We start from the raw sequence: 14,798 nt of genomic DNA on the forward strand, positions 1-14,798 counted from the left end.
GCCATTGGTCTGTGTGTCTGCTTTTGTTCCAGTACCATACTGTTTTAATTATTATGGCTTTGCAGTATAATTTGAAATCTGGCAGTATGATGCCTCCATTCTCCTTTTTAGTCAGGAGAGCTTTCATTATTTGCAGAAACCTTGATATTGTTGACATCAAAACCAAGCCAGAGGCCTCCCTGGTGGCGCAGCAGGTTGAGCAGAGCACTGTGAAGCTGTCCACTGCCTCTGCAGCATGGGCTCGAATCCTGGCCAGCTAGGGAGATTCCCACATGGCACAGCAGACCTCTCCTATCTCACCCACTGCTCCGCTCAGCAGTGCTTTCAGTCTGTCTGCCTGTTCTGTGCCCCGCTGTCTCTGGTGAATCGCCTCAGCCTCCCATGCCTCTGACCTGTACCCCACTTCTTGTATAAAAAGGACAAATCTTTAATAAAAAAAGGAGCCTGTCTACATTCTCAAAAACAATGTAGGATTGTTCCATATTCTCCATGTTCTCACCAGCACTTGTTAATATCTGGTCTTTCTAATATAAGGCATTCTTACAGACATGAAGTGATTTGTCACTGTGTTTTAAATCAGGGGATCATGAACAGATCAAAAAGGTGTGGTACATATATACAGTGGAATGTACTCAGTGATTGAAACCATAAACTTATGCCATTTGGGAAATATGGATGGGGTAGGAAGGGAGTATATTAAGCTTGATAAGTCAAAAGGAAAAAAAAATATCAGGTGGTTGTCCTTATATGTGATATATACGAAACCAAACAGAGGGTCAGAATAAAGACAAAATTTGCAACCTGATTATAGATTTGAGACATACAGAAGGGGAAAGGGAGAGAGATGATTCCAAATAGGGGAGAGAAGAGCACAAGGGACTGTAGTGATGGATCATGGGTGCTATGGTGGTGACGGAACTACAAGGACTACACCTGAGAGAGAAATTAAATATTATACAAAAATTAACAATGAATAGATTTAATTTAAGAAATTTATATCAATCACTGATATAATGGGGGGGTGAGAGAAATTCTACCACATTCAGTTCTACACAAGGCATAGCTCTCTCACTCGGTGAAGGAAAATAATATTGAAGAAATTCAGGTGAATCACCTTAAATGATAACATTCTCAATAGTCCACTGCATCCTCAGAATGTCCCTCTCACATCTCTCTCTGGTGTGTCCCAGGGGATGAGAGACATCCCAGAGTCCTGGGGACTGTTTCTGCTGAGGAAACACAAAAGAGAACCTGGTCAGAGGCCAGAGATGAGACCCTCGGAGGAAATGATGAGGGTGACAGTGAGCCTCTAGTGGGCTCTGAGACCTGGGACGCTGGTCGCGAAGGACTCACCAGATGGGGGACTGCTGTCAGCTACAAGCAATGATTCTCTATTTTTCTCAGCATGGTTATATGGGAACTATGAACAAGGACCTCTGCATTTTATCGTAAGTCAGAGAAAGCAAAACAAACTTGCCTCGCATGCCATGCGCGTGAGCTCACACACACCACATATGTGAACCCTTGGGCTTGTTGGACATGCCTGTCCTTGTGAGCCTCTGTTGCTAAGTTACCACAGAGGAGACTTCCAAGGACAAAGCGAGTTCGGGGTGTCCCTCCCAGGCTGTTTCCCCCCTGGTACATGTGCGTTTTCTCAGCGTTTTGGTCAGCCCTTCCCTTGCCGGCCTCAGGTCACCTCTCGATCATCCTCATGCAACATCCCCCCTTTCTTTTTCTTTAAAAAGAGGGCTAAGATCTTTGAGGTGGAGTATTGTTCACTCATGGTTCGGCAGAGGAAGGAGTATCCTACACAAAAAATAATCACACATATTAGTACAACAATCACAGCACAACTAATGCTATGGGTCATGCTCTGCATAAATGATTGTGAGTCCATTCCCTGAAGTGCCTCGGCTATTCCTTGAGCCAGTCCCTCATATGTTTCCTTGGGTAGATCAAGCAAAAAACAATCCAACACCTGTTGTTGAAGAGCATGAACATCCAAGGACATATTACCAGAGATACTGTCAGGTGGTATCGGATTACCTGCCAGAAGTGGTTCAAACTACTGTACTGCACTGGAGTCACATAGCAAGCTGAGACATTCCAGTCACAATGTAGCATAATCTGATGTTGAAGTGCTACAAACTGGCCACCTAGCCATTGAACAGCTTGTTGTAATTTGCCCAGGCAACCCTCCAGTCCCTCCTCCAGATGAAGGTGAGGCTGCCAAAGCTGCCTGGAATCCTTGTGACCTTGCATTCCAGCTCATAGTCTGCAGCAGTGGAGGATTAGGGACATAGATCCAATAAAAAGATTCTGCACCAATTACCTCCACAATGGCCATCATTTCAAAAAACAAAATCACAGAATTTCGAGGTTTCTTCGTATGGGCCACCACTCTCAGCTTGATGCACCAGCTTCTTCAACTGTCCCCATGTTGAAGGATCTGCCTTATTGCTGTTGAAAGTGGGATTGGTCACTGCTATCAGGCTCAAGCTGTTCATCTCCTGAGTCAGAGGCTTGAAGTGGAATCTCCCCCTCTTGGCCATAATGAGGCTTAATCAGTTTTGAAGGTAACCACCGCTCTCTGGCTTCCAGACCTGGAGAAACACAAGTAAACCCTCTTCCCCAGGTGAGCACCTCTCCCTTTTCCCACTGATTGGTCATCTCATCTTTCCACCAAATGGGCTGTTTTACTACAGCCACTTCTGAATGCCAATGCTTTTTAGCTGCAGAACAGTCAGTATCAGCCTGCAAATTAAAAAAAATTAGAGTAATAAGTGCTTGAGCAATCAGTGTAGCAGGGGACTCTCTCCCCCTTTTTTGATTTTTAAGGGCAGATCCCAGGACATAGTCTTAGGAAACAGTTTTTTTCCAGGGTTTTGTGTATGTTAGAGAATAACAGTCTGCCACCAGTATTGTCCATGAAGTTCCAGTATTGACAATCCTTCATTACTGGAAATTAGTTAGGCCATGCCAAGAAAGCATTAGAAGGCATTAACCAAAACAAAACAGTAAATATGTCAAATCACAGGAAAAAAGAAGCAAAAAGAAAATTCTGAAAACTAGTTTAACTTATTTAAAAACAAGTTTTCTCCACCTTGATTCCAATTTTATATAACAGTACAGCAAAATATTTGTGAACTAAATTTACTTTTAGACCAATTTGCCTATTTTTGCATAAAATCACAAGGCAGAATAACCAAACAGCAATTTTTGATAGCTTTGTTGGAATACTCCAAATAGGATCAGATGGAACTGTTAAAATAGGGTCTAAAAATAGGCTTCAGGAACACAGCTGGTCTCCCCAGACTCCACCTGGGCTTTCCTCTTTTCGAGGGTACCAGGACTTTTTCTTTTTCCGGGTTGGCCAGTCCTGCCAATGAAGGCAAGCTTCCTCATCATTTTTGGAGGTCTCTGGAACCCTATGAACAAAGCAGCAGTTTCTCCTTTTTTTGGTTCAGCTCTATGTCAACTCCCTGGAAAAATTCCACTCAAAGCCACACAAAATGTAAATACAACTTAGCTAAAACCTAGTAAAAATCAGGTATAACTCCAACAGTCTATGCAGTCCTTTGCAGAAAATTTTTACTGTCAAAAGTTGCATCAATTTGAATCAATTGAGGCCTTTTCTCTATATTTTTTGTAGAAACCATTGAAGTACACAATATTGCAAGGCAACAATAACCATTGACAATTTGCATACATACCAGGTACTGAAAGATTTTTGCCGGAGGCCAGCTCCTGCAAAATGTCATGTCAAGGGTCCCCACAGGACAAGATGACATCAGCAAAGTGGAGGGATGAGGGGATGAGGGAATGAGGAGACACAAACACTTGATAGGGTGCAAGTATCTCCTGCTGAGGGTCTCAGAGGGTCTTTATTTATACATCAGAATTTTTTTATTTGATCATTACATCATGCATTATGTCATTTACATTGTGTCAGAATTTATTTTTGATCACTCAGTGCACAACCCATTTCTTAATTTTCCTAGTTTATGATTAACTTGGTTACTTGGTTACATTAACTTGGTTACATATTTTCCTAGGTGATGTATGTTATTCAGAAAATAAAAACAGGTGCTACACACTACGTGATTTATGCGGTCAGGCTAGGTAAATAAAACAAGGCTAAGCAGGGATTGTAAGATTGAGGGCGGCCTCCTATTTTCTATATAGAACCTAAGGTTTCCTGGTACCATGGGAACAGTATATGGTGTGTCTTTCTCAGACCATTTTGCCTCCCCTGGTGCCTCAGGGCCTTCTCTTCTGGTTCCAACAGCTCTATCAAATGTGGCTTGTTAAAGAACTCAATGTTACTCATGGTAACTGAGTTACAAATTGGAGGATGTGGAGAATCATTGGAAACCGTTTCATTATCAATCATGTTGGAAGGCACTTTTCTTAAACTACTGAGGTGTGCATCACCGAAACTGGCATTGATGCCAGCACTCATTGTGTTATTCTGGAGCTTATAGAAAACTTCCATGGTTTCAATAACTGCCACAACCGAGTGAAAAGAAGTAGCTGGAGCCAGCTAAGGAGTTTTCTGACGTTTCAGAAATTTCCCCCATGCCCGGACCTTGGCAGACAGCATGAGTAGCACGGCCTGCACTAGATTTTGTTTTAGAAAACCAATATTAACATTTCTGTACATGCCAAAGTTTTACCATTTTCCAAGTGACAATACTTCCCTTTCAGTGTAACTTTATTAAGTAGACCAAATAGTACAAATTTATCTAATGTCTTTCCCAGGAGGAAAGGGAGAAAGTTTGTGGAGTGTTTCTGGAGCTTTACTGAGGTTCCACAAAATTTCCTTCAATTGATCAAATGAGAGGCTACCAAATTTTACTTCAATTTAGATTTTTGGAAAGCTTTGCCATAAATATTAGAAAACAGCAACAACAACCATATTTAATCTCTATGAAAGTTCCAGCCCTAAGTATAATATTGACATTCAAATCATAACCTTTAATTTTCATCTCAAAAACCTTAGTAATTTTTCAGACACTTAAAAGACATTATGTACCCAACATCATTAACCCAGACAAGAGCTAAGGTTATACCCAATGCGAGTTTATAAGTACATGTTTTAAAACAACCCATTGGATTAAAACTCAGTTACTTTTAACCAAAAATTATTCCAGCTGATGTGTTCCCAAGACACTAAGGTATCTAAGAAAGTTTAGTTGTAGCTTTAGTTCCTGTTATGACTGGAATTCCATTTTGCAGGGCTGTTAATAAAACAATGGCACATACCAAGTTTTTCTAGGCTGGCTAATAATCAAACAAGCATTAGGCAGATTAATAAAAACAAGAAAAATCAGAGTAACATATAGATACTATGTACATTTTTCATATACATGTGACTCAGTAGGAAAGACAAAAGTACCTTTTATACCAGAAGTTTCTTTTGAAATAAACACATTTAAACAGAGTAAATTATTAATACTTAACATTATAACTTTAAAGCATATATGCTTTGAATTATATCATAAGATTTATAATTAATCCTCTGGAGGTAAAAAACAAAACAAAACAAAGACAGTTACAAACAAACAGAGAGTTCTTGATATTCATATTCAACTTTGGTCATGTGTATAAATTTTAAGAGATATTTATTTTATCAATATTTGTGAAGACACTGAGAAACCTGTTAATGATTTAATTTTAGTTCTATAACAATTCTTTTAGATCAAACATATTTTAAATTTGTATTTTTAAGAGTGACTCTGGCTTTGAAGAAGCTGTGCACAGAGAATTTACATTAGTATTTTAAGACCTGAAAAAAAATTCCTTCAAAATTGTAAAAGAGCCTTTATAAAACATCTCAAACAACCTAGTTTTTGAGATGCCTTAGCTTCTCATTTATGTTTGATATTCTCAATTACCAAGTTTTTTTTTGTTACACTTTTATATTAAGAAGGTTTTTAATGAGTTAAAAGCCAAAATCTTTACATAGAATATGTGTCCAATCTTAATTATTACTAAAGACCTTGGGCTTGAGACTACAACAGTCACGGCAGTTTTTACTAACTTTTTTTAGATAAGAAATTTTTTTTGAGTTTATATTTTAAAGAAATGATCCTTTGGCTTTAAGTTGTTATTGTTTTATCTCACCAAGAACAAGCATATTTTGAAAAGATTTATTTATTTATTTATTTATATAAGAACCAGGGTACAGGTCAGATGCGCGGGAGGGTGAGAGGATTCACCAGGGACAGAGCGGGGAACAGAACAGGCAGACTGACGAAATACACTGCTGAGGGGAGCAGCGGGCAAGACAGGAGAGGTCTGCCACGCGATGTGGGACCCTCGCCAGCCAGCCGGGATTGAACCAGTGCTGCAGAGGCTGCGGACAGCTTCACAGTGTGGCACTCAACCACCTGCGCCACCAGAGGAGGCCTTGAGAACAAGCATATTTTTAAGACAAAAAAGAGCAAGTAAGTAAATTTAAAAGTTTTTACTCAAGCAATAAGCATTTTGTAGGAGACACAGGGAAATAGGATTTTTACCTATAGAACAGGCCAGAATGGTGTTTTAAGGTGGACAAAAGGAGAGTCCAGTCCCCCACAGCAGAAAGGCAGCAGAGACCTGCCAGTGATCTCAACACTGGAGAAAAAGTCCAGGCAGCTGCTTGCTGAGACTGGGGTAGCCTCCACCTGTCCACCACAGTGGGTTTACATTATTTTAATAAAAACCTTTTAGTCTCATATAGTCATATTATAACCATTTCCTATCACTTTAACAATTGTGAATGAACTTCGAATACCATTTTTTAGAAATAACTTTTTTATTTTTCTTAAAAAAAACAAATGGCAAAACTCTAGTGGCAGAAACCCTGGCCTCCCCCCACCCCAAATAATTAACAGGAAAAGCTTGAAGCATTTCTTCCTCCATTTATAAGACTGTGTCACGTTATCTCTTACTTGTTCCCAAGTTTCTATATCCAGCAACCTGCCCTCTGGGAACCATGGGTTATATTTTTCAACTACCATTAAACATTCTAGAATCTGGTTAAGGGGTATTTTTGCCCTATGGTGAGAAAGCAGATGCTGCAGAAGCAAAGCGAAAGTAGAAAGCCTTGAAGAAGATTGCCCCATCTGGAATTCCCACCTCTACTCACATCCTTCTGTGGAGTCGTGACCACTGCTGTCACCTCGTCACTTCAGTGGGAGGTTTCTCCTTCAGGTCCCTGTTTGGGTGCCACTTGTGAGCCTCCAGTGGGCTCTGAGACCTGGGACGCTGGTCGCAAAGGACCCACCAGACGGGGCAATGCTTTCAGCTACAAGCAGTGATTCTCTACATTTCTCAGCATGGTTATATGGGAATTGTGAACAAACACATCTGCGTTTTATCATAAGTCAGAAAAAGCCAAAACAACCTTGCCTCACACACCATGTGCGTGAGCTCATACACATCACTTATATGAGCCCTTGTGCTTGTCGGACATGCCTGTCCTTGTGAGTCTCTGTTGCTAAGTTACGACCAAGGAGACTTCCAAGGACGAAGCAAGTCCAGGGCGTCCCTCCCAGGTGGTTTTCCATCCTGGCATATGCGAGTTTTCTCAGCGTTTCGGTCAGCCCTTCCCTTGCCATCCTCAGGTGACCTCTTGATCATCCTCGTGCAACAGTGACTCTCCCTAGAGTTCCCTCTATACTGTCCTCAGGGGCTCAGGGATCCAACCCCTGATCTACACTTACCTGCACCCTGAGTGTAGCTGATTGCTTGTCCCCCTACAGGAAGAAACATCATGTGAGATAAGGGAGTAGTCAGCGCATGGAGTCCTAAAGGAATCTCCAAGTCTGGGTCACAGGGAAATTTCTAGAACTGTGATTGAAGACCCAGGTCAGGACTGGGATATATGAAGAATGGATATGAAAGGGAATTGGAGTCTTTCCACAGCAGGGTCCCTTCCCATTGGCATTTGCTGGGAAACAGATCCCCATCACCACAATTATAAGGTGAATAATTGGTGATTCATTTTCAAAAGTGTTTTACAAAAACCTGAGTGTTAGCAATCAGCACCAGACTGGGCAACATATGTGTGGATGGTACTTCCTCCTACCCAGGTAAGGCAAGTCCTCCCTGGGACATGAAAGTCCCCAGTGGACAAATTCCCCTACTCCCTTCCCTACCTGAGCACTTCTTCCTCCACATCACAGCTGCAGCCACCACAGCTCCAGTGAGCACAGCTCCAAGGAAAACCAGGCCAGCAATGATGCCCGCGGTGGGGACAGAGGACTGAGGAGGGGGCACTGGAAGGGACAGGAAGATGAGACCCTGAGCCCCAGGAACATCCTGACTCTCTGAAATTCTCCAGAAGGGCTCCTGATTCCTCCAAGCAGAAGCTCAGGGCCTCTCTGGTGGCACAATGGGTTGAATGCAGTGCTCTGTAGCTGTCCACAGCCTCTGCAGCACGAGTTCGATTGCCACCTGGCCAGGGAGATACCCACATGGCATGGCAGATCTCTCCTATCTCGCCTGCTGCTCCCCTCAGCAGTGTTTTCGGTTGTCTGCCTGTTCTTCTCCCCATTCTGTCTCTGGTGAATTCTCTCACCCTCCTGCACCTCTAACTTTTACCCCAGTTCTTGTATAAATAAACAAATATTTAAAAAAAAGAAAAAAAGAAACTCAGAGCCCATCCTTACCCCATCTCAGGACTTGGGGTTCCAGCAGCCCCTCATGCTGCACATGGCAAGTGTAGCTCTGCTCCTCTCCAGAAGGCACCATCACAGCCGCCCACTTCTGGAAGGTTCCATCCCCCCCAGGCCTGGTCTCCACCAGCTCCATCTCCTGGGTCAGTTCCTCCCCATCTCGCTGCCAGGTCAGGGTGATGTCTGCAGGGTAGAAACCTAGGGCCCAGCACCTCAGGGTGACATCACGGTCAGAGGTGACGTGGAGGGAAACCTGTGTCTTTGGGGGATCTGAGGAGAAGGGTCAAAAAAAATCACACTTTGGGTTTTCCTTCCTGGACACTGAAGCAGACTCACTGACCATCCTCAGAACAAACATGACAATTGGTTTGGAGGGAGGAAGCACAAAACCCAAAAACCAGCCTAGTCTGGGGAATCTGGGATAATTAGGTAAGAGCCCATGAGGGAGGATGCGGGTCTCTGGGGAGAACACAGATTTTTACTCCAGACTTGGTTGGAGGGTGAATGACACAGAAAGGCAGGAGTCAGGTCCAGAAATGTTCTCAGACCAAAAACAAGACCTTGAAAGAGAAGCTTATGTTTCCCAGGATGGCTGCCAGGTCAAAAGAATCCTGGAAGTGTTATTTCAGGATGGCCTCCCCTCCCTCACGAGAGACTGGATTCCTTAACCCTCCAGAAAAGTGGTGTCTTTTGGGCGAGTCTCTCTCTAGCACAGAACAGGACACCCAGGGGGACTCTCCCTCTCTGCCCAGAAAGCAGCTGCTGTTCTGCCCATGATTCCATTCGCCCCCCACGAAACCCCCCTCTTCCAGTTTGAGGGGAGGTCCAAGGCCTTTTGGCCCCTCTTACCTGTGCGCTGCAGCACCTCCTTCCCCAAAACTAGAAATCTGAGGAGCCACGGGAAGCACCTGCTCTGCACACTGTGCCTGACGCGCTCGGCCCTGCCCGCCGCCTCCCACGCGCGCTGGGTGATCTGAGCCCCCGAGTCTGCGGGGGTCCAGGAGCGCAGGTCCTCGCTCAGGGAGATGAAATCCGCGCCCTCGTAGGCGAACTGGTCATACCCGCCGAGGAGTCTCAGGTCTGGGCTCACTTCGCAGCCAAACATCCTCTGGAGGGTGTGAGACCCTGAGACCCACCCCTGTGGTCAGCCCCGAGGTCACCCCGCCCTCTCTGAATAAACCTCAATAAACCTAAACTGAAAATGAAATGCAGGCAGGAATGTCCCGCGGGCTCTTCCCGGTGGAGGGTCCTGGCAGATCCACCCGCCTCGAGGGGTCAGTGGACCCTGAGACCCGGGACACCCCGGCCTCGTGATGGGAATGGGGGTGACCTGACCCTGGCCCCGCTCCGCGAAGCTCACCGTCCTCGCTCTGGTTGTAGCGGCCGCGCAGGTCCCTCAGGAGCGCTTTGAACCACTGCGCGTTGTCCCTTTGGTTCTGAGTCTCCTCGTCCAGGTCCTCCTGCCCCACCTGCCCCGCCCAGGGCGCCCGCGGCTCCGCGCTCTGGCCCGGAGAGTCGCTGTCGAACCGCCCGAACTGCGTGTCGTCCACGTAGCCCACGGCGATGTAGCGGGGCTCCCCGAGGCCAGGCCGGGACATCATGGTGTAGAAAAGCCTCAGGGAGTGGGAGCCTGGGGGCAGGAGGGGAGACCCGGGCTGACCCTCCTCTCAGAGCGGGCCCAGGGAGATGGGCCTGGAGGGGAGAAAGGGGCGGGGCCGTGAGAGTGAAAAGGGGCGGTGGGCCAAGAAGGGCCCAGACTCAGGGGACCAGAGCACTCAGGGGAGGCGGGAGGGACAGAAGGGGCCAGAACACAAGGGGCCTGAAGGGGGTACAAGAGGTTGGGGGAGATGAGCCTTTCCTGGGGTCCTGCACCTGCGGGGGCTCCTGGCTCCTCCCTCCTGGAGCAACAGTGTCCAGCTGGACACGCACTCACCCGCCCGGGTCTCCATCAGGACCAGGGGCCCCCAGAGCAGCAGCAGGAGGGTGAGGGGCATCACACTCATCCAGGAGCCTGGGGAGAAGGAGTCCAGGAGAGTCCTTGGAGACTTTGTAACTGGAGCAGGAGGATGCTGATTGTCTTCCCAGGAAATGGGGAGAGAGAATGGGGGTGAGTGTGGGGTCATCAAGGCTGCCCCACCCCACAGAGCCTGTGAGAGGGAGACGTGATGCTGTAACAGTGTGACATCCACAGACAGGGGAGGCTCCAAATTCCCTTCCCCACTTTTAGGAGGAGTGGATTTGGGCTGGGGGAAGCAGCAGCCTGGAGGAATGAAGAAACTAGCAATATTTTGAGATAAATGTGAATATTGATACTGAATTAAAACTAAACAGATGGGGCCTCCCTGGTGGCACAAGGCGTTCAGACACAACCTATGAAGCTATCCACAGCCACTGCAGCACAAGTTTGATCCCCAGCCATGGAGATACGCACATGGCAGAGCAGACTTCTCCTGACTTGCCTGCTGCTCCCCTCAGCAGTGTATTTCACTCAGTCTGCCTGTTCTGCTCCCCACTCTGTCTCTGGTGAATCCTCTCACCACCTCCTGCACCCCAGTTCTTGTATGCATAAATAAATAAATCTTTTTTAAAAAAAGATTTATTTATTTATTTATACAAGCACTGGGTACAGTCAGAAGTGTGGGAGGGTGAGAGAATCCACCAGAGCCAGAGTGGAGAGCAGAACAGGCAGACTGATTAAGTACACTGCTGAGGGGAGCAGTGAGTGGCAGGAGAGGTCTGCATGCCATGTGGGACCCTTGCTGGCGGCCAGGGATTGAACCGGTGCTGCAGAGGTTGAGGGCAGCTTTGCAGCCCAGCACTCAACCACTGCGCCACCAGGGGAGGCCCATAAATCTTTAAAAAAAAAAAAAAAATATATATATATATATATATATATATATATATATATATATATATATATACAGGTGGTAGTTTCTCGAAGGTTATTTGTAAAGTGAAACCTGAAATAATATCATGGAATATTTCCTATTGTTACATTTCCACAGGCCTCTCTTGCGTATTGGTTGGAACTTGTGCTAATGTATGATTTTTTTTAAATATTTTACTTCATATAATTCTTACATAATTTTTCATTTTTGCACAATGTATACATTTTCATTTTGGTTGTATTCCCCATACAATTCCACCCCCCTTATTTTTTTTAAAGATTTATTTGTTTATACAAGAACCGGGGTATAGGCCAGATGTGCGGGATGGTAAGAGGATTCACCAGAGACAGAGCAGGGAACAGAACAGGCAGAGTGACTGAAATACACTTCTGAGGGGGGCAGCAGGCGACACAGGAGAGGTCTGCTGAGCCATGTGGGACCCTCTCTGGCTGGACAGAATTGAACCTGTGCTGCAGAGGCTGCCCACAGCTTCACAGCGCTGTGCACAGCCATCTGTGCCACCAGGGGAGGCCCAGCACCCCCTTTATTTTGACCCTAATCCTTCCTCTCCCCACCACCACCATCCCCCACCGTAGTGTGTCTCTGGTTTATATTTCCTTGTTGATTTTGATTTTTTCTTTATTATAGTTAGTCTTTTTCCTGGTCCCTTATTTAGGTTTTCCAAATTCCTGCTGTGAGTGAGACCATCCAGTAATTTTCTTTTTCTTTCTGGCTTATTTCGCTGAGCATGATCCCTTCCAGCTCCATGTTGCTGCAAATTGCATGAGTTTATATTTTCTGATTGCTGAGTAATATTCCATTGTGTATATGTACCACATCTTCTTGATCCAGTCATCTATTTTTGGGCATTTGGGTTGTTTCCATAGCTTAGCTATTGTAAACAGTGCTGCTATGAACACAGGGGTACAGGTGCCCCTTTGAATTGATGTTTCTGTGTCATTTGGGTAAATACCTAGGAGTGGAATTGCTGGATCCTGTGGAAGCTCTATTTTTAGTAGGTTGAGGAATCTCCACACAGCTTTCCATAGTGGTTTGACCAGTTTGCACTCCCACCAACAGTGCAGAAGAGTTCCTTTTTCTCCACACCCTCGCCAACACTTGTTGTTGCTAGTTTTTTTAATATGTGCCATTCTCACTGGTGTAAGTTGGTAGCTCATTGTAGTTTTGATTTGCATTTCCCTGATTACAAGTGCTGTTGAACAATTTTTCATATACCTGTTGGCCATTTGCATTTCCTCCTAAAAAGGAGAAGTTCCTTTTTATCTCTTCTGCCCATTTTTTTTGACTGCATTATATACTTTATTTTTGTTGAGTCTCATCAGCTAGCTCTTTGTAGATTTTTGTGATCAGTCCTTTATCATTAGTGTTGTGTGCAAAAATTTTCTCCCAGTCATTGGGGTTTCTCTTTGTTTTGGTTATTGTCTTTTTTGCTGTGCAGAAGCTCTTTAACTTGATGTAGTCCCAGCTGTTTATATTTTGCCTTCATTATCACTGCTTTGGGTGATGTGTCTACAAAGATGTTTTTGAGGTGCATGTCATGTGGTGTTTCGCCTATATTTCCTTCTTTATATTTTATGGTTTCAGGTCTTAAGTCTAGCTCTTTAATCCATGTTGAGTTGTTTTTTGTGTATCATGTGAGGTAGCAGTCAAACTTCATTCTTTTGCATATAGTGTCCCTGTATTCCCAGCACCATTTATTGAACAAACTTTCTTTGTTTCATTGCATAGTCTTTGCTCCTTTGTCAAAGATTAGTTGATCATAAATCTGTGGGTTTATTTCTGGATTTTCTATTCAGTTCCAGTGGTCCGTGTGTCTGTTCTTGTTCCAATACCACGCAGTTTTGATTATTATGGCTTTGTGGTATAGTTTGAAATCTGAGAGTGTGATGCCTCAATTCCCTTCTTTTTTTTTCAGGAGGGCTTTGGCTATTCAGGGGTTTTGGTGGCTCCATATGAATTTCATCAATATTTGTTCTATTTCTTTGCAGTATGTCATTGAAATTTTTATTGTAATAGCATAGCATGGAATCTGTAAATTCCTTTTGGTAGGATGGCCATTTTGATGTTAATTCTTCCAATCCTTGAGTAGGGGATGTCTTTCCATTTCTTTTGTCTTCTTCTATTTCTTTTAACAGTGTTTTATAGTTTTCTTTGTATAGGTCCTTTACCTCTTTTATTAGGTTTATTCCCAAATATTTGATTGTTTTTGTTTTAATAATAAAAGGTATGGTTTTCTTGATTTCTTCTTCTTCAGATTTATTGTTTGTGTATAGGAAGGCTACTGATTTTTGTTGTTGATTTTCTATCTTGCCACTTTACTATACTGATTGATTAGTTTAATTAGTTTTTCTGTCGAGTTTTTGGGGTTCTTTATGTATATTATCATATCATCTGTGAATAATGATAGTTTCACTTCTTCCTTGCCTATTTGGATTCCTTGTATGTCTCTCTCTTGTCTTATTGCTCTGTCTAGGACTTCCAGTATTATATTGAAAAGCAGTGGTGAAAGTAGACATCCTTGTCTTGTTCCAGATCTTTTTTTTTAAAGGTTTATTTATTATTTATATATAAATAAAGATTTATTCATTTTATTTATTTATTTTATTTATACAGAAGTGTGGGAGGGTGAGAGAATTCACCAGAGTCAGAGCAGGGAACAGAACAGGCAGACTGATGAAGTACACTGCTGAGGGGAGCAGCTGGCAGCAGGAGAGGTCTGAGCGCCATGTGGGAACCTCGCCTGGTGGCCAGGTGCTGCAGGGTGCCTTGATGCCTCAGCCAGGTAAGACACTGACAAGCAGCTAAGAAAAAGGGCCTCACACTGTGTGGCCAAAGCTAAAGGGCCTCACACCGTGGGGCCGAAGCTAAAGATCCTCACACCGTGGGGCTGAAGATTCCTTGTGCTTCACACCGTGGGGCTGAAGATTTAACATCCCTTTGGTTTTTGTTCTTGGTCATAAAAAGAGAGCTGTGTGGAGATTTCTTGACCTACTAAACATAGAACTTCCATATGATCCAGCAATTCCACTCCTACGTATTTACCCAAGGGACACAGAAACAACAATTCCAAAGAGCACCTGCACCCCTACATTTATAGCAGCACTATTTACAATAACTAAGCTTTGGAAACAACCCAAATGCCCAAAATTAGATGACTGGATCAAGAAGATGTGGTACATATACACAATGGAATATTACTCAGCATTCAAAAAAGATAAACTCATGC

General features: G+C 44.1%; 1 pseudogene across 1 annotated transcript in view; it reads right to left on the bottom strand.

Moving 5' to 3' along the window:
• Positions 1–8,520: 8,520 nt before the first annotated feature.
• LOC311167576 (saoe class I histocompatibility antigen, A alpha chain-like) overlaps positions 8,521–14,798 on the bottom strand; it is a 56,149-nt pseudogene continuing 49,871 nt past the window's right edge. Inside the window, exon 4 of the transcript in view lies at positions 8,521–8,933. The product of the transcript in view is annotated as a saoe class I histocompatibility antigen, A alpha chain-like (transcript). The remainder of the gene's footprint in view (positions 8,934–14,798) is intronic.

This window comes from Talpa europaea (genome assembly GCF_964194135.1).
Source record: "Talpa europaea genome assembly, chromosome: 2".
NCBI classification, from domain to species: Eukaryota; Metazoa; Chordata; class Mammalia; order Eulipotyphla; family Talpidae; genus Talpa; species Talpa europaea.